This window comes from Pithys albifrons, chromosome 4 (assembly GCF_047495875.1).
Source record: "Pithys albifrons albifrons isolate INPA30051 chromosome 4, PitAlb_v1, whole genome shotgun sequence".
Taxonomy (NCBI): Eukaryota; Metazoa; Chordata; class Aves; order Passeriformes; family Thamnophilidae; genus Pithys; species Pithys albifrons.
In genome coordinates this window covers 67,760,725-67,780,529 of record NC_092461.1, presented here as the reverse complement: position 1 = coordinate 67,780,529, position 19,805 = coordinate 67,760,725, and positions in this window count along the sequence as shown.

Below are 19,805 nucleotides of genomic sequence, written 5' to 3'. Positions count from 1 at the left end.
AGATATCTGTCGTGAGCATCCCTGTGTTACGTGCCGCGGCCATCCCTGGCAGCACACACTGCCTATCGCCCGCTGGTTCTGCTGACCTATGTGGTTTGGGGTGCTGTTTTTTTTCCCCTGATGTCCTGCTAGGCAGCAGGTGCTCCAGGAGCACGCCGCGGCGGAGTCGAGGAAGCTGCCCCAGCCCCGCCCTGGCAGTGCGGCCGCCCGCGGGACAAGAGCCGCAGCCCGCCCGGCACTCCGGGAGGTTTTCTCCTGGAAATCGCTGTTGGCATAATTGCCACAAAATTTCTGGAGATGTGCTGTTAGCGGTGCTGAGCGTCACTGCCGAGCATCTCCTGGTTTTGTTATACTGGTTCGGGAAGTTTAGTACTCTGGGCCCCGTTAGAAAATGAAAGGGCCGCAAAGTTAAGACATCCTCGCATTCAGTAAATTGATGCAAATCCAACTGTTTTCTCAGCCAAGTGATGTGCTAAAGGATTACCTGTCTTAATGTATACTTTTTGTCTACACCTGAGTTGTTTTGGGAGCATGTGAAAATGTGTGTTTACAGCCAGAATGGACAGCTGGGGTGGGAACTGGGAAAAGTCTTTGATTTCTATCTGTTCTCATTCCTAGTTCTTTGTAGTAGTTTTGAAAAAGTTAGAAACAAAAGAATTAAATTAATTCAGCATTGTTTGAATTAATTACATATTTTTTTATTCTCATCCGTTGATACACAGGTTGTGGAAAGAGACCTTTGTAGTGACTCTGGGAAGAAGCCATTACCAGGGATTGCATTATGACTATTTTCCCAGGATCTTGCATTTTATTTTTGTATAAGTGTTAAACTTAGATAATCAAGAATGTGAAAATTAGAAAAGACTAAAATTAAGATTGGCCTTGCAAATTGAAGTTGCCATATCATCTCCTCTGCATTTCCATTTTAATGGCATATGAATTAAATGGTTACATACAAAGTATCCTACAGGATCACACCCTTGTCAGAGGTGTACCTGCATGTGTGGGGAACAAAAATTAAAGAAAAGATCTTAGAACAAGGATACATTCCATTTGAAATGGAATTCAAAAGTGTTGGATTTTATTCATAGCAATGCTGGGATTGAACTTTATGGGCTATTAGGCAACAATTAGAATATTTTTCAGCTTCTGTTTCTTTTTAAGTACAAGTTCTTGGGTTTGGGGTTTTTTTTCTGTGCAGTTGCTTCACTGGCACAAAAAGGACTTGAAAGCTTGAAAGTTCACTTTCCTTAATATTGATTTCACAGTTCAGCGTTTCATATAATAACAATTAATGGTAAGAAGCTGTGCAGCAATACAGGGTTGGTATTACACAAAGCAGACTTGTATCAGTAATGAGCTATAAATGCAGTACTTTACAAGTATGTATGGTTTTTATGTCTCCTCTTAAAAAATACTGGGCCAAGTAGTCAATAGGTGTGCTGCCTGTTGCTATCAGTAGCAGTTTTATGTGCATTCAGTAAACTGAAATTTTAAACTGCTGTTGGAGGAAACCGAGGAGAAAGAAGAAAACCTGCATCTTTATGTACTGGTTTCTTAATGGAAAGAAAGTAAAATACTAGGCTTTTTGTACCACTGAAGTTTGCAAAGACCTTACAGAGGTATAGAAAATTAATGGATTTATTACTTACTGCCTGCATTTTTATGCCTGCACTAAACATAGACAGCAAATATTAACAGTAATATAAGCTGTGAAGAGGACAGTGCACAGAGGGCTCCTTATTTCTGTGATACTGTATGTACCATCTGTGCCATGTTTCAGAATAAACAGTGTTCATTACTGAATGCAGTCATACAACCAATAGGCAATAGGCTGGTATCCTGTTTCTCCATAGCAATCTTATTCTGTAATTACTGATGTAATTTTTATAGGTCTCAGTGTGGTACCTCCCATGCTGTTTTCCGAAGATCCCTAGATCAGGTTGCTCATGTTTATCCAGGGTGCTGTTGACTTCACATGGACTCCAGAACACCACACAGATCTTTGCAAAGTGTTCCTGGCAGATGGTATAAAGTGTTTAGGCAAGGTTTCTTTATTTCTTCAGCTTGTAAGATGGGTTTCCAGAGACTGTGGTGTAGGCATAAAATGAAATCAACTTGGAAAAAGAAAAAAGTATCTGTTCATTCTTAGCAAAAGGAGATTTATCTCTTTACCTGAGAGATGAGGTGAAAATCTAATGGAAATATTTCTTTTGAAATTATAAAATTATTCTTTTGGACACCTTAACTAATTGTGGGGCAGATAATTTGATACATTTGGGGAAAAAAACTTTTGCCTGAAACAAACCAAGTTTTTAAGTTTATTTTTATTTTCATCAGGGAAATTATAACCATCTGTAATACTGAAGTGATCCTTAACTGGCTAAAAGAAAGGTGCTCCAACATGTATTGAAGCTGAGGATGCAAATCTGATACTACATACATTCCTATTGGATCTGTGTCAGCAGCCATCCTAGGAGTCAGCCTTGAGGACCTGAACAACAGGCTGATGTGCTGACAGTAATCTGCCTCTGTGAGGCTTGAGGGGACTGCACAAGAAATGGTTGAGGAGGAGGTAAATGGTTTGGAAGCTTCTCTTTGCTCATGAAATCTGTCATGGCTAAAAGAAACATATGTTGGGAGAATGTGTGAGAACAACCACTCTGTCTTTCTTCAGAGCTGTTTCCCAGCTAAGCTAGGTAAGACAAGTAACTCTTATCTAAGAAGCAAAGAAGCATTTCTATCCTCTCAAGTGGGGGTAGGGAAGAGAAGGAGGGAAAGAAAACCACTCAGAAGGCAACACAGTGCAGTTCTAAAGTCCTTTGATATATATAGCCCCGAAGACCTGTGACTGTTGTGTGTGTTTTTGCTACTCAGCTGTGAGTTCTGGCATTTGTATAGTGTTCCTGAAATAAACTTCCTTTCTTGCTTGAAAGTCCATGGCTTAGCTCTCTGATTGATTACCTGTGTGAACATTGGAGCTTGCAGCCCCTTTAGGTTCCCAGAGAAACAGTCACTGGAATTGCTTGGCAGAGTGTCTCAGGAGGGATGCAGTGTGATGGGACTGTAATGTGTTGCTTTCTGCAAGGTTCACCTAGCAGAGGCTGTGCATGACAGACAGGCAATGTGATACTGCACTCTTGCTCACTCCCTGAACTTACCAAGAGAGATGCTTCTGCTGTTCACTGCCATATTCTTGAGATGAACGCTGGTGAATTCATCGGAAGAATTGTACCTTGAATTTGAGAGGCTGACAAATGAAGAGGCCACTTGCTTGTAGGGATAAGACATTAACAGATGTCCTGAGCACCCAGTGCTGATGCCCAAGAAGCACAGTGAGGAAGGCTATGTAGGTACTTGTGACCTCTGGCCATTGCCAGGGAAGTCAGCGCTGGAGAGGAGAAAGCCATGGCCATACACAAAAGCCTTGTTTGTGCTATATGTGCATGAGGAGAATGCCAGAACACAGGGAGTTTGGTGTCTCTGACCTGTAGAGTCCGTGGCAAGAATGTATAAACTAATGAGCTACCATCCCAGTCCAAGCTAGCAGGTTTTTGTCTGTGTAGTGTATTGCCACAGCTGCTTTGCCAGGATCGTTGCTGACTCGTGGAAAAGCAGGCAATCTGCACATCTTCCACAGCTCCAGCCATGTGAGACAGTTAACAGGGTCTGTCAGCAGCCACTGAAGTGCTGTATTGCTGGTTGTTTCTCTGTGATTCCCTCCTAACCCTGATGGTTTATGAAGCCATTCATGGGCAACCTTCCTGAGTGCTCAGCTTTTATGTCTACACCTGTGTGTCTGTAGAAAAGACCGGAAACTCTCAGGGTAAGAGCTGAGTTTGATCTGGAGAGTATGAAAAAGATCTGCTGTGTCTGTGCTTGAGAGGCCAAGAAAGAGCAGACAGCTCTTGGATGGGGCCAGAGAATCTGAGGAGAACCTGCTGAGAAAGTGCCCGTACCAGCTGCAGCTACTGTATTTTCCTGTCAGTGCTGGGAAAGTAGTCCATGAGGGAGTCTCACACAAGGTCTTTTGTAGTGTGGTGTAGCTTTGCCTTGCATAGAGCATTTGATTGGTGTGTGCATGGCCAGCTATGCACAGTTCATTTAGGCAACCAGGTTCTTCCTCCTTTCTTGCTCTTTTCTCCTAATATTTTCTGCTCCTTTCTGGTGATTTTGATTTTAACACCACCTCACCCAATCCCGTTTGCAGCAGCAGTTCCAGTTATAGCTGGCTCTTATATCCTGACTTGACTCTGCAGGGTTGAGAGTCTTGGGAGGGTTGTGCAGAGACATGTCAAACTTAAGGGTATTTTTTATGCTTTATTTAAATTAGTAGGTAAAATAAAAGCAAAATGCTACAAAATGTATGAAGCGTCAAGGTGGAACCAAACAGGACAAAAAAGGTGGATGAATGTCTCTATTTTAGAGTGTATCTGAAGAGTTCCTAGGTACCTGTAGTCCATCTTTTCTCAAAGTTTCCTCCCCATACCAGTGTGCTCCTTGGTCATGGATGCTTCATTTTGCTTTGTGGAGAAGAAATGGATCCAGATACACCTGAAGCCTGTGCTGCCATTCAGTGGAAACTTGATAGGCTGGAAAGTTGGGCAGAGAGAAGTCTAATGAGGTTCAACAAGGGCAGGTGTAGGGTCTGACACCTCAGGAAGAATAACCCCAGGTACCAGTACAGGTTGGGAGCTGACCTGGTGAAGAGCAGTTCTGCAGAGAAGATCCTGGAGTCTTGGTGGATGACACGTTGACCATGAGCTGGCAGTGTTCCCTTGCTGCCAGGAGGGCCAAGAGTAGCCTGGGGTGAATAAGGAAGAGTGTTTCAAGCAGGTCAAAGAAGGTGATCCTCTCTATTGGGCCCTAGTGGGGCCACATCTGGAGTATTGTGTTTGATTCTGGTCTCTACAGTTCAAGAAAGACAAGGAGCTACTGGAGAAGGTTCAGTGGAAGGCCATAAAGATGTTTAAGGTACTGAAGCATCTCTCTTATGAGGAGAGGCTGCAGGAGCTGGGCCTGTTTAGCCTAGAGAAGAGAAGACTGAGAAAGGATCTTGTTAATGCATATAAATATCTCAAAGGTGGGTGTCAAGGGGATGATGCCAGACCCTTTTCAGTGGTGCCCAGTGACAGGATGAGGAGCAGGGGCCTAAATTAAAACACAAGAAGAACCTCAAAATGAAGAAGAACTTCTTTACATTGAAGGTGGTAGAGCACTGGAACAGGCTGCCCAGGGTGGTCATGGAATCTTCCTCTCTGGAGACATTCAAAACCCACCTACACATATTTCTGTGTCACCTGCTCTAGATGACCCTGCCTTGGAAGCGGTATCCCTTCCAACCTAACAATTCTGTCATTCTGTGAAATATAAATATTGGAAGGGGCTATAATCTGCAGTCCATGGGGGAACTACATCTATATTTCTCCCCAGGACAGGATCCAGCTCCTGGAGCTTGCAGCAGGTCCCACCACCAGAACTAGAGCTGTCGTGGGAATTCATGAGCTGTGCAGAGCCTGTCGCCTGCATTGTTCCAGGTCTGCTTAGTGCTGATCCTCATATGTTCAGCCAGCAGTGATGCAGCAAAGCTTCAGTCTGATTGCCAGGAGAGATGCTTTACCCTGCTGCCTACTCCATTCCACGAATTTCTCAGTGTACTAAGCTGCATCCAGGGGATGCTGCTTATGGCAAGTCTGGCTTTGTGCCAGGGCTTGGTTCTGGCTTAGTGGCAATGCCAAGATTGTAAAACGCAATACCTGTGAGTCAGGAGAAGTCCTAAAAGAAAACAGAAGAGCCAAATCCAAGAGAGGGCATCCAAGGTGAAAGACAGATGCAAAGTGTTACAGAAAGCGACCTGTCTGTGGTGAGACTCCTGAAGGAAGGAACATGGTCCACACCTGCTATAGCAGACGAGCAGCTGCAGTCAGGTCCTGTGAGCTCAGGAGTCAAGGACTGGGAAGGCACCTGAAAGGACCTGTGGGGTGATTTGTGGAATTCTAATATAGGCACCTTCTGCTTGATTTGATGTGAAACTGGTTAGCCAAAATGTTTGGAACAAATTTTAATGGACACAGTCTTTATAAATCAGATCAGAACCTACATAACTGCAAAATTTTAGTGTGCTCCTTCAAGACCTTATGCCCTCAGAGATACAGTCAAACCTTGTTTAGGATAATAGGAAAAAGTAGAATTTTGCTACCTTTTTGAGTCACAGATTTGTTAATAGGCCAGTTTGCTACAGAGCCTAACAGCTATTCTGAAAAAAAAAAATCTCCAAGGAAATTAAAAAGTCTTTGAGAAGTCAAGTGCAGAAATATCTTCTGAATAAGTAAGAAATTAAGAAGTTTAGAAGGGAGAAGGCTGAATTTGTATGGAACCTTTAGAGGATTAGAAGAGAGCTTATCTGTAAAAGCTTATGTGATGCATAAAAAAGGCTGTGTAGATACAAGTTAAGCAATATGGTATGCAAAAGACTGCTACCAAAGGAAATACAAGAAGGGATATTTTTTTATATTTGATCTTGGTGCAAAAAGCTTAAGTGCTTGTAACTTTGTCAATTTTGGATGCTGTACAGAGAAATCCTTTTGTTTGAATTGTAAATAGCTTGGGAGTTAAATGTAATTTCACTGGTAACTGAACACCAAGGCTGTGGAGATTCTGAACCACAGTGTGTTTCAGCTTAGGAAGTGCTCAGCACTCCAGCAGAGGTGAAGTGCATTGAAGCTGTATAGAGCAGTATGACAGAATGTTACAAAAATCAGGGAAAGCAAAAAAATCTGCTGGTGACAGCAAGGAGACTACTGTGCCAACAATAAAGCAGTGGAGAAGACATTGAACTATAGGAATATTAAGGGATTTTGTGACTCCTGTCAACTACAACCTACACTTTGAGCAAATAAATTACTTAGCTTAGTTTGGAGTAAAGTTCAGAAGTCTAACATAAAGAAATTATAGTAAATGACCTGTTAGTAATTTCTGGTCTTAAATGCAAAAGTTCAAGTCTGTAAAGTGAGTAAAAATGCTATCAAATTAGAACAACATTTACATATGAATTGGAAATGTCCATTAGCATGAAATACCCATTCAATTTATAAAGTAATAGACGACACATAAGTACATGGCAGTGAAATACTGTATTTTACAGCTTTGTGGGGAATCTTCTTTGACAGCCTACCATATATCTCCTGAGGGTTTATTGCTGGTGGATTCTAACAGAGCCTTTCATAAACGGCTGTGATTCTCTCAGCTAGGCAGAACTTCATTTTAACACCATGCTAGTTTACAGAGGCACCTCTAATACTGGTCACAATTATTCATAGATTTTCTGTCCACCCAAAGCAACGTATTCTCTTGCTTCCAGAATAGCCAAAAACTTCAGAACTGACACTGAATGCTATCAGTTTATCTGCAGTTGGGTGGAAATCACAGCTGAAAGGGGTTTTTGCTCCTTTTTCTACTCATGACCTTTCATTTCTGGCCCCACCCATTTCTTCCTCTGGTTGTACTGACACAGTTATTCATGGAGCTCTCCCTCAAACATAGCCAGAGTTAGAGCAGTTTTATGTCCCTGTGTAGTGCTGCCCACTTGACTCTTTAGCTTGATACAAGTTCAAACCTGCCTGCTCTCCCCATAACAAACTGTCCCCAGCTGTGTATTTGCACCACCTCCATGCAGAGTAAATGAAGCCACATGTAGAACTGGGCAAGCGCACGCATCCATCTGAAAAATAACCCAGCAAAGCAAGAGGAAAGTATTGGACATAGCATGCATATTCAGAGTTACACTGCTTTTATGGATAGAAAATTTGATATTTTTCTGATTGAAGTTGCTGTGTCCTGATGAATTGGATGTCATGCCACTGGCTGGGAGGGAGGATCAAGAACATTTAAAGGCTCCTACGTGTTGTCCCTGAAGTCCTGCGTTGTGTCTTCTGTGCTTCCTATTGCGGCTCCAAAGTACCTTTGCAAAAGAGTGTGAATATCCTCAATAAAACCACCTTTGCTCTTTGACTATCTAAGGATGGTTACTTCAGAAGCAATTAATAAACCCCAGGTCTTCCCATAGACAATGCATTTGAAGGAGGCAATCTGAAAGTGTAGGCTGGGTCAGCACTCCTGACCACAGCCCTCAAAATTTACATTGTTGCAGTGCTGTGCTCCACTTGACATGCCTTTTGCATCCCCAGTGTCTCTGGAGCTATAGACTTTGTGGTTCCCTGAACCTTAATCCTAACCCTCATGACAGCTTGGGGTTGAGGCTGAAGTGCTCAGCAGCATGGATGGCCAAGAAGAGAAAGGTGTGGAGGAAACAATGTTGTTACAGTGCTATGCTGCTCTCAGCATATCTCTTACAGCCCCAGTGCTCCTAGAGCTGTGGGCTTTATGGTTAGAATTCTAAACTCCTACCCTTTTCTCTTCTTGAAACCCATGGTAGTTGCTTTCAGATTTTCCCTTTCTGCCATGCCTGTATCTTGGTTTTTAACTTCTATGCTCCCTTAATTAATTGTCACTGGTTTACCTTTTTGTTAATACTATTAATAATGATTTTTTTTTGTCCTGACTGTGTGAAATATTTATAGAATTACAGAATTATAAAATCCTAGAATCCCAGAATTAAGAATTAAGGTTGGAAAAGACCTCTGAGATCATTGAGTCCAGTCATTAACCCAGCACCACGATGTTCAGCAGTAAACCATGTCCCCAGGTGCCCCATCCACATGTTTTTTAAACATTTTCAGAGATGGTGATTCCATCAGTTCCCTGGACAGTCTGTTCCAATGCCTGATAACCCTTTCAGTAAAGAAATTTTTCATAATATCTGATCTAAATCTGTCCTGGGACAATTTAAGGTAATTTCCTCTTGTCCCGTTTAATGTTAAATGGAAAAAGAGACCAACCTACACCTCACTACAATCTCCTTTCAGGCAGTTGTTGATGGCAGTAAGGTCTTCCCTGAGCCTCTTTTCCTCCTTGCTAAACAACCCCAGTTCTATCAGCTATTCCTCATAACATTTCTGCTCTAGAGCCTTCACCTGCTCTGTTGCCCTTCTCTGGATGCACTCTAGCACCTCACACGTCTTTCCTGTAGTGAGGGGCCCAAAACTGGTTTCAAGGTGCGGCTTCACCAGTACCAAGTACTGAGGGACAATCACTGCCCTGGTCCTGCTGGCCACACTACCTCTCATCCAAGCCAGAATGCCATTGGCCTTTTTGCCTGCCTGGGCACACTGTTGGCTCTTGTTTTGTCAGCTGTCAACCAGCACCCCTAGTTCCTTTTCTGTCAGGCAGCTTTCCAGCCACTCTTCCCCTATCCTGTAGTGCAGCATAGGGTTGCTGTGTCCCTAGTGACACTTTGCCTTGTTGAACCTCATACAACTGGCCTCAGCCCGTCAATCCAGCTTGTCTAGCTTCCACTGCAGAGCCTTACTGCCCTCCAGCAGATCCACACTCCCACCTGACATGGCATCATTGCTAACTGACTGAGGTTGCCTTCAATCCCCTCATCCAAATATTTGACAAAGCTATTAAAAAGACTGGCCCCAATACTGAGCTCTGGGGAACTCACCACTAGTAATGGCCACCAACTGGACTTAACACCATCCACCACCACTCTCTGGGCCCAGCCATCCAGTCAGTTTTTTATCTAGCAAAGAGTACACCCATCCAAACCATGAGCAGCCAGTTTTTTCAGGAGAATGCTGTGGGGAAAAGGTGCCAAAGGCCCTACTGAAGTCCAGGCAGGCAACATCCACAGCTTTCCCTCATCCACTAAGCAGGTCTCCTTGTCACAGAAGATCAGGCTGGTCAAGCAAGACCTGTCTTTCATAAACCCATTCTGGGGCCTGATCCTCTGATTTTCTTACGTGTGTCTTGTGATGGTGGTCACAATGATCTGATCCATGACCTTTCTTGGCACCAATGTCAGGCTGACAGGCCTGTAGTTCCACAGATCCTCCTTCTGCCCCTTGTAGATGGGCATCACATTTGCTAACCTCCAGTCACCTGGGACATCCCCCATTAGCCCGGACTGCTGAAAAGTAATTGAAAGTGGCTTGGTGAGCCCTTCCACCAGTTCCCTCAGTACCCTTGTATGGATCCCATCTGGCCCAATAGATGTGTGTGTCTAAGCAACATAGCAAGTCACTGACAACTTTCCCCTGGATTATGAGGGCTTCATTCTGCTCCCTGTCTCTGTTTCCCAAATCAGAGGGGTGGTTACCCTGGCCTTTTACTACTAAAGACTGAGGCAAAGAGGGCATTAAGTACCTCAGTCTTCCTCATCCTTTGTCACTATGCTTCCCCTTGCATACAATAAAGCGTGGAGATTCTCCTTAGCCCTCATTTTGTTGATATATTTGTAGAAGTGTTTTTGTTGTCTTTTACTGACTTAGTGGATTTAGTTCTACTTAGACTTTGGCCTTTCTAATTTTCTTCCTGCATAACCTCACAATATCCTTGCAGTCTCTCTGAGAGGCCTGCGCTTTCTTCCAAAGGTGGCAAAAATGTTTTTCCCTCACTGTTTTTCTAATATAGTCCTAATTAGAATACTTAACTTTAAAAGATAAGGTTTTATAAATTTTTTTTTACTTCATTTAGGAAAATTAGGATATTACAAGTGAGGTTTATGGACTACCCAGGAAGACATAACTGAAAGAATAATTGCTGTTTCTTCCTTTTAGTACTTCTCTAGATGTTAGACTAAGCAGATGAAAAGGAGCAGTGGGAACAGAGGAGAATGTTAACTGAAGGGTGATGAGTGTAAAGTAGCAGTGTGTGCAGTTCTGAAGTATTTATGGGAAACTTTTGGTCTCTGTAGTTATCATTTGAAGTTGCAATCATTTACTGAGACTCTCCTAAGTAAGATCCACTCTAATAAAAATGCCATTCTTCTGCTTGTATAATATTGTTATGTGTGTGTGTAATTATGGAACACTATTTAGAATCATGTGGTTTTGTTTCTTACTAGTATTGTGTAGGAAGGGCCTTGTTGCCCATTTCTAAAAGAAAACTGTACACCATCATGATATCTTCACATAAATGAAATATTTGTAAACAGTGAGATTCTTGTTTTTCTTTCATTTGCCTCAAAAAGAGTCAAACTGTTGGCTGCCTTCCTTTGTCATTTTTGAATGTGAGCACGTTGTTCCATGATAATATTTAGAAATAGTAGGTTAAGAAGAGAGGAGCTGCACAGGCTCTCATTCCCCACAGAAGCACAAAATGTGCTCTCAGACATGACACAATGTTCTCATGCTCATAAAAAAGCATATTTATGTATTCAAGTAAAATATTCTGTTAAGCAGAGTAGAACTCCATGCAGTGATTACATCAGTGAAGTGGCTGTTTTTTCAAAGTATCGTTAGATATGAATCCCAAACTATATTTTGCTTGAACATTGTAGACTGGCATTTTAACTTTACATATAGTTATGATCCTCATAAAATATTCTAGAATAGAAATATGGATTTTTATTATTAATATTATTGTGGGCAGTAAGAGTAACAATAATTTTTAGAGAGACTAAAATTTGATGCCTTAATTTTTTCTTGGTTAAAGAAAATATTGTTGACTGATACATATATTTTGATATTAAAGAGCTTGAAAAGTATATTTAATTTTTTAATATAAAAAATTATTTCTTATTTTACTGTTGCCTTAGTTATTTTCTGCAATCAGCCCACATTGATCTGACTTCTAAGAATAACTGCAAACAAAATTTGGCTAATTTTCTCTTAATGACAGTGTTTCTCTGGAATAAAGTAAATTTCTTCTAAGGCTCTTGGAGAGTCTCAAGCACATTGAATGCAATGCAGTAGAGATTTTTCCTGTAAATCCCACCTCTTGCTTCCTGTTTTCCTTCAAGAAATGACAAATGAGCAAGACAGTCCTTTGAAAGTAAAAATCATTACACTCTTGTTAAAACTCTTTGCACCTTATGCTAATCTTTTCTTCAGTTTGTAGTCTCAGAAAGACCATGAATACATTTAATTCAAAATTCCAATTTTAAAGTGTTGCCATTCACTAGGAAGGCCTCTTGTGATTGCTCTTCAATCTCAATGTGCAAATGTTGACTTTTGGAGCAATTTAACAGCCAGAGAGGCATGAAATGTGGGTCCTAGTTTCAGAAGGAGAGAGACTACTTTTCATGAGGCTGATGTGACTCAAGTTCCTGTACAAGTTCATGGGTCGGTTAGTGCACTCTTGGCAAGTCTCTGACCAGACAGATTCTTGCATTAACATGAGAGATGCGTAGTGTTGTTCAAAGAGGCACAGAAATATTAGGGTGTGTTAGAACTGAGTACAACCAAATATGTAGGTCCAAGCTCTGGATGTATCTGGAAAATCTGAACAACAAGAGATGGAAACAGACTGACAGTACTGATCAGATATTAAAAGTGCATTATACACCATATTCCTGTTTGAAAAAGAACCTGTCAGCCTGGAATCAATACCTGGGGAATTTTTGGCTATCGTGTGCATGAGACAGCATCACTCACAGACACTGTTCAAACTTCTTCCTTACAACTTGTAAATAGTGGCTGCAGAACTGGGCTCTCAGTGCATACTTTGCAGCATAACCTTGAACATTTGAATACTGCTGACAAAGAGGGAAAAAACCTTTTTTTAAAGCAGGACCCTAAGGGCAAGGTTATATATATGTAAGCTATACCACTCAACATTTTTTTTTAATGCTAAGCATTTAGATTGCCATCTAGGAAAAATCAGTTAAAACAGGACACGCTATTCTTCTATTTAACTTTATCAGTGCCTTTCCACATAAGCGATATCCTTAAAAGATAAGCCAGAAATGTCAGAAGGAAATGAAGCTATATACTTGATTTCTAATGTTTGCTTAAGCACAAAATATTTGTGTGTGCATGCATATCCATACATACATATGTATATGTATATATGTGCATGTATATATTTATATATATAAATGCTGTTTTCCAAATAGTTCAAATGGTACTTTGCCAAATATGGCTGCAGTCCTACTGTGGTATAGGCGTACTCTCTCACAGAGTTTATGTCTATTCCTCTGTAATCTAAGTAGTGTATCATTTCCAGGAACTTTTAGTTTCTCACTGATGCGTTTTAAGATATTGAGCTGCATTTCATCAAGTTTCAGGTTATCTTGTTATTGTTTGTCCCTAATTTCAGGACATTAAAAACCCTTAGGTTGCAAACTTACCAGTCTGCCAAACAGCTGTGTGTTACTGGTGATGTACTTTCTGTTTTAATGATTGCTGTCCCTAACACAGCAACATTATTCAGACCCTTTCTGGGCTGATTGCTCCCAGAGCTGTTGCTTTGTAGTGCACAGCACTAAATAAATTGACATTCAATGCCCCAAAAGGCAGTAGAAGATTAAACTGGGATGCCATCATTGTATTAATTTCCCAGGGAGGAAACAGTGAACTTAGTTGAATTAGACTGTCTGCTGTTGCTTAGATACTGGCACATGAACAAAACTTCCTGGTAAAAAAAATAAAGTTAACACATGTGAAAGAATCAGCTCTAGGCACTCAATCTCTTCCCACAGCGGAAAGCTATCATCCATCAACACAATCACCAAAGGGCACACACAATCTTAACAAGCATTGTAACATGCTGGTGATAGAGTTCAACAGAGGTGAATTCATCCAGAAAGTATTTAAAGCAAATGTCCCTGTGTAAATTTGTCGCATTACATTGCCAAAGCCAAAACTGGTTGAACTGGTGCTCCAAGGATCTCCCTCTCCCTCTCTGTATGTATGTATGTATCTATGTATGTATGTATAACACAATCACTAATGCTTCCATTCATTGTGATTTCAAATTTGTTCCACAGGGCAGCAAGAGGTGATGGAGCAAGTCAGAGTCCAAATACTGACTCAAAAATCTTGTACCACTCAGAATTCTCCAAGATTCTTAATAATTTAAAGCTTGTAGTTATTAAGCTCAAACAGCACAGTTCATCAAAAAAAGATTCAATAATCTGTGAAGTGAAAGGCCTTACAAAGCTGTCTCTTTGCAATACAAGCAAAGGCAATAATGGATCTTGTTCAAGCAAACACATGATTAAATCTGACAGTGCACATTAAACATCTGATGACAGCAACAGTCAGTAATAATAGCAATACTAATGAAAGCCACTAGTGGAAATATCCTCTGAAGCATCTCGTAGGTGAGGTGGCTTGAAAACAGTGATACATTAATAACCTGGTACAGTGTTGAATTCTAAACCCCTTCACAACAGCAATAGGATTAACAAAAATTAAAAAATCACAGGCTGTGAATTAATAGGCCTTCCGCAAAGATAGCCACTAAAATGACTGAAGAGGTAAACTGTTTTGGGTTTTCTTTGTTGCTATAGTCCAATAAATTTGCTTCTTTCCTCATGCTGCATATCTTGCCCTGTGTCTTTCATGGCGTGTATAAGAGCTCTATTTGATGGACAATTGAATTCCTAGAGAAATCTAGTCACAGAAATAAGTCTGTGTTGAATAAATGGAGGTCACACCAGAAAACAAAGAGAAGATATAACTTTCTATAATGATGGTCTGAGCATTCTTCCATTCAAAGAAAGAGAGCCTGAACATTCTGACATTCTAAAATTCTGTGAAAGAAGGTCTGAACAGTATAATATTCCATGAACCATGATCTGAACACTGAGTGGTGCGTTTGACACACTGAAATCATGGGATGCCATCCAGAGGGACCTGGACATGCTGGAGAAATAGGCCCACAGGAATCTCATGAGGTTTAACAAGACCAAGTGCAAAGTGCTGGCCCAATATCAATACAGGCTAGAGGATTAACACATCAAGAACAGTCCTGCCAAGAAGGATTTGGGGCTGTTGGTGGATAAGAGGCTGGATGTGAGCCGACGATGTGCACTTATAGCCCAGAAAGCCAATTATGTCTTGGGCTACCTCAAAAGAAGAGTGTCCAGCAGGTCAAGGGACGTGTTTCTGCCCCTTTACTCCACTCTTGTGAGACCTCACCTGGAGCACTGCATTCTGCTCTGGGGTCATCAGCACAGGAAGGACATCAACCTGTTGGAGAAAGTCCAGGGGAGGTCCACCAAGATGGTTAGGGGTATGGAGCACCTCTCCTAGGAAGAAAGGCTGAGGGAGTTGGGATTTTTCAGCCTGGAAAAGAGTAGGCTTCGGGGTGACCCAATTGTGGCCTTCCAGTACCTGAAAGGAGCCTTGAAGAAAGATGGAGAGGGATTTTTTACCAGGGCATGTAGTGATAGGACAAGGGGTTTGTTTTAAAATGAAAGAGAGTAGGTTTCAACTAGACATTAGGGAAAAATTCTTTACTCCAGGTATGGTGAGGCACTGGAACAGGTTGCCCAAAGAAGTGCTGGATGCCCCATCCAGCAAGTGTTCAAGGCCAGGATGGATGGGGTTTTGAGCAATCTTGTCTAGTGAAAGGTGTCCCTGCCCATAGCAGAGGAGTTGGAACTGGATGATCTGAAAGATGCCTTCCAACCTAAGCCAGTCTATGATTCTATGATAAACTATTTGTAGTAGCAGTATCATTAAGTCTGCTTCAAGCAGCATTGTACAGTGAAGGCACTAAACTAGACAAACTTTAATATTACTTCCCAAAAATGAACTGAACTTCAAAGGCTCTCAAAAGCTCAGTGTTTTTAAAAACTACCTGTCGAGAAGTGGAACAGATTAGCTTATGCATTGCAGTAATTCTGTGTTACCGATTACTCTAACATCCCAGACATTCATATTCAGGGGCGTACTGATGCTGTGCATCCTTAAGGCCTAATCCTTTCCTGTTTCTGTGGCACTAAGGAACTATATCCTACAAGAGGAGCTAGCTGAGAGATGCCTCTTTCACAGAGAAATTCTGCTGATGGAAGCACAACTCTTCCCCTTTTTTTTTTTTGCAGCTATGTCCATTAGCAGGTACAAACACTTTGCAAGCCTCAGAGCATGCATGATATGACTTCTAGCTGCAGAAATCTGTACTTTAAATAATTTGTGTTAACAGCCAGTCATGTTTAAGTGTGGCTGGACATTTCTGACTCTTTGAGAAAATCTCCTGTGGTCCAGCCCAAGTTCTCAATATGTTCTTATCTGTCAGGTCTGAAATCAGTCACTGGAGCATTGTGATCATAACTGAGCTCTTTGTATCTCCCATCTGACTTAATCATACTTTATTTCCTGAGCCCTTATAGAATATCACTCATTTGTGAAAAGCGTAACAATGTTCAGATTGCATATAGAATATACATTTAATGAAGTCTGGATGACAATATATAATTATTGGGAGATAAGTTATATCCATGAGAGAACATTACTTTTTTCTCTTTTGTTATTGCTGGTAATTCTAACTATTGATGGTGTATCATTGAAACACAGATGTCTCTCTGCATATCCCTTACCATGAGCATCTTGTAAATTTAGCATCACTCTAAAATGTTGCTTAGGTAATGCTGCCATCTGGACACTTTGGAGAGACTTACTTCTGAGGAAAGAGTTATTCACTCTTGAGAAAAAAATTCTTACTTTAGGAGACTCATCTCAGCACCTTTGTTAAGATGGAGGCTCCTAGCTCAGTAGCTGATATATCTCAGACTTGTAAATGCAATCTGCAGAATCAGGCATATCTGAAAGCACTCACTATGCTCAGTCCTTGTTTACAATCTTTTATGATTCAAGGTTTTTTTGAAGTTTTTAGTGGAATTATTTGATTCCAGGATTGACTGTCAAGCCTTAACCCAGCCTCCTGGAAGCTTCTTTGGAATGGGCTTGTCATGATGGCTTCTCTTGGATTGTCATTCAACAGTTAATAAAGGAAAATATTAATAACATTAAAATCACCTATTTAGACCTGCATTTTAGTAGTTGTCCTAGTTACAGCAACAGGGACCAGATTATCACTGGAATACCAAAGCTGTGTATTCTACACCCGCTGTGTCATTTCAATAATGGACCATTTGCAGCAGCTGCCCAGGGCACACCTGAAACTTCAGGCTACAAGCTGGGTGTTGAAGGACTCTGTGCGATAGGGAAGTATTCGTGTCTTCACACCAGTGACTCAGCTGTGATAACTTCCCTCCAGGGAGGCATTAGCACCTTCACACCCCGTCTGAGGGGTCATGTCTGCTAATGGGCCATCAAAGATTCCAAAAATATCCCCTGACTCACAGAGTTAAATCACCCATTGTCAATAAGGATATATAATCTTCGGGGTTTGGGACTTTGGGTACCACTCGTTGGATGCAGAGAAAAACCAGAACCTCAACAGGACTGCGACTGCCACTCTTGACCAGACTGTGACCATCGTCCTCACCAAAAGATTTACTTTGTACTCAGGGGGGTCATGTAAGGCTCAGCATAGAGGCTGACAAATACCATTATGTTTGCACCCCAGGGTACTGGGTTGTACATCTGTTCTTTTGTGGGCTAAAACCAATTTTTCTCTGTATCATTGTATTCATTGTAATTTTTTTAGTAAATTGTAACTCTGATTTGTAATCTCTCTTGAGTTGGGCTCATTGCTCCTGCTGATTTACCTTTAAACCAGCACAATAGTGTTTAATCATGCTTTGAATGCTGTTCAGTTCTGTGGAGTCACTTGATTTTTCCTGTTTTCAGAATAAATAAAAAGAGATGTGAATAGCATTTGTATTACGCACTTTTTAATGATTTAAAAAAATTATAAATGGCCTATGTTCCAAGTTATCCTGGCAAATATCTGGAAGAATTTCTTTAGTGCTAATGAAATGAAAGTAGTGAAAAACAAAATGTAAGTGATATTAGCATCTAACAAAACAAGCTTAAAAATACTGGAAAAATTAATCACAATAAAGATGAATCAAGTGTCTATTTTCTTTCATAGTCACTAAAATGATATTTAAATCAAGATTAGCTAAAATTAGAAAAATAACCCTGTTGGGGATAAGTGGTTGAATTGCTTGCAAGCTGCCTCACAGGGGGTCACTATATATACATTCATTTGAAAGTAACTTGTTTCTGCTTTCTTATTCCATCTTCCTCTTTAAATTGCATTAGTTAAAATTCTCCATAATATTAAAATGTGATGTTGAAGTGAAGACTAGCAGTGCTTGCTGAAATGCATTTTATTTCCTATTACACTGCCTTGAACCTAGAATAATTATAGCAATGAGATTACTTCAGATTTAGGATTTATTTTGTGCCACCTTCATTCAGAACACATTCTGAATTTAGAAAGTGTGATTTCAATGTCATGTATGACTTTCTCATTCATATTAAGAGATGCCAATGTGTCTCACACATAGAAAACCCAACTCCGGTAAGACTTTACTGTTATGGAAGTCATTTGTGTTTAATGTGCTTTTGAGAGGTAGCACAGTCTTGTTGAAGTATTTTCTATTTAAAGATTCCCAAACTGCTGGAATTTTTGGTGTGTGGTTCAGCCAAGTCTCTCATTTTTGTCCTTCTAAAGCAACTGGGAAGTGGATCATTGAGAGAAGAATCTCCCCTGCCAGAGGGTGTTCAGCACAGGGCTCTGCTAGCACTGCTACTAATAGCAGATGAAAATTGTACTGGGAGAGCTGGAGGATGACAAAAGCACACAGAAGTGGAGCATAGTGGTATCTGGGTAGATATTATAAAGGGAATGGGAAGAACTTATCTGAAAGTTGCTGTTGGGTTATGCTGCTTAATGGCATCATGACTGATTGCAGCTGTAAGGAGTACATTTCTTCAGTACCTTTCACACATCTCCCAAATTGCCTGGTACTATTTGCAAGGGCCATCACTCTGGGAGTGGAAGACTGTTTTCAAAGACAAAGGGCCCTTATTTACTTTATCCTAATGCCGAGCATTTCGGAGATAGCAAGAGACAGGACTGAAGAGCTTCATATATTACCAGGGAAGCTAAGCATATACATTTTATAACAGGCAAGAATCTTGCACTTATTTTTCTAGGAAGTGTGACAATGTATTTTTAAAACATGTAAAAACATGCCTACATTTACCATCCTGCAGCCTGATTTCAAAACATCTCCTGATGGATCTTAGATTTTGGAGAGTTGTACAAAATCCATGTACATTTTTCAAGGTAGACATCTCACCTACCTTTGTAAATCCCAGTAATGAGGCTCTGTCCATAGTCAGTGGAAACAGAGTGAATCCACTGGATTGCATTTATCTGCACATAAGATAAAGTGAATTGGTCTCTCCAGCATCTTGTTTTTCTCTATTGAGCAGACAGGCAACACAGATAACAAGACAGCTCTTACATGGCTAAAGTCAGTTGAAAAGTACTCTGCTCACAGCATACCACATGACAAAGGAAAAATGTACCCAACCATTGCCTCAGTATCTTTCCTTCTCAATATTAAGCAAAAAATATTTAAACTTTAATGAATCCTGCATCAGCCAGAACCCTGAGGTAGAACTACACTACTTCTTCTATGAAGGGGTTGGCCAAACAGTTCTAAATTTTAGGACATAAAGTCTAAACCAGAACAAAACCCCTCCCCTGGGCCTGGTGAAGCATTGTAAGTGTAAAGGTGTTAAAAAAAATTCCCTTCCTCTGTAGATTTTTGCAGGTAGGGTCCATTTCTTTCAGTTTTGCTTTCTCTTTTCTGCATCTATAACAGCCAAAGAAAGAGTAAAACTAAAATAAGTTTAGGAACAACCTGCATAGATAATGTTCATGCATAGGAAATGAAAGAAAAAGAGTCTAAATGAATAAAGTAATCATGTCCTCACTATGCATTTTGTTCAGATTTTCTGTCCTATTGTATGTTAAACCTCTACCTACCTGCAGAGGGAGTTCATAGTGTGAAAATGTTTTGCAATTAA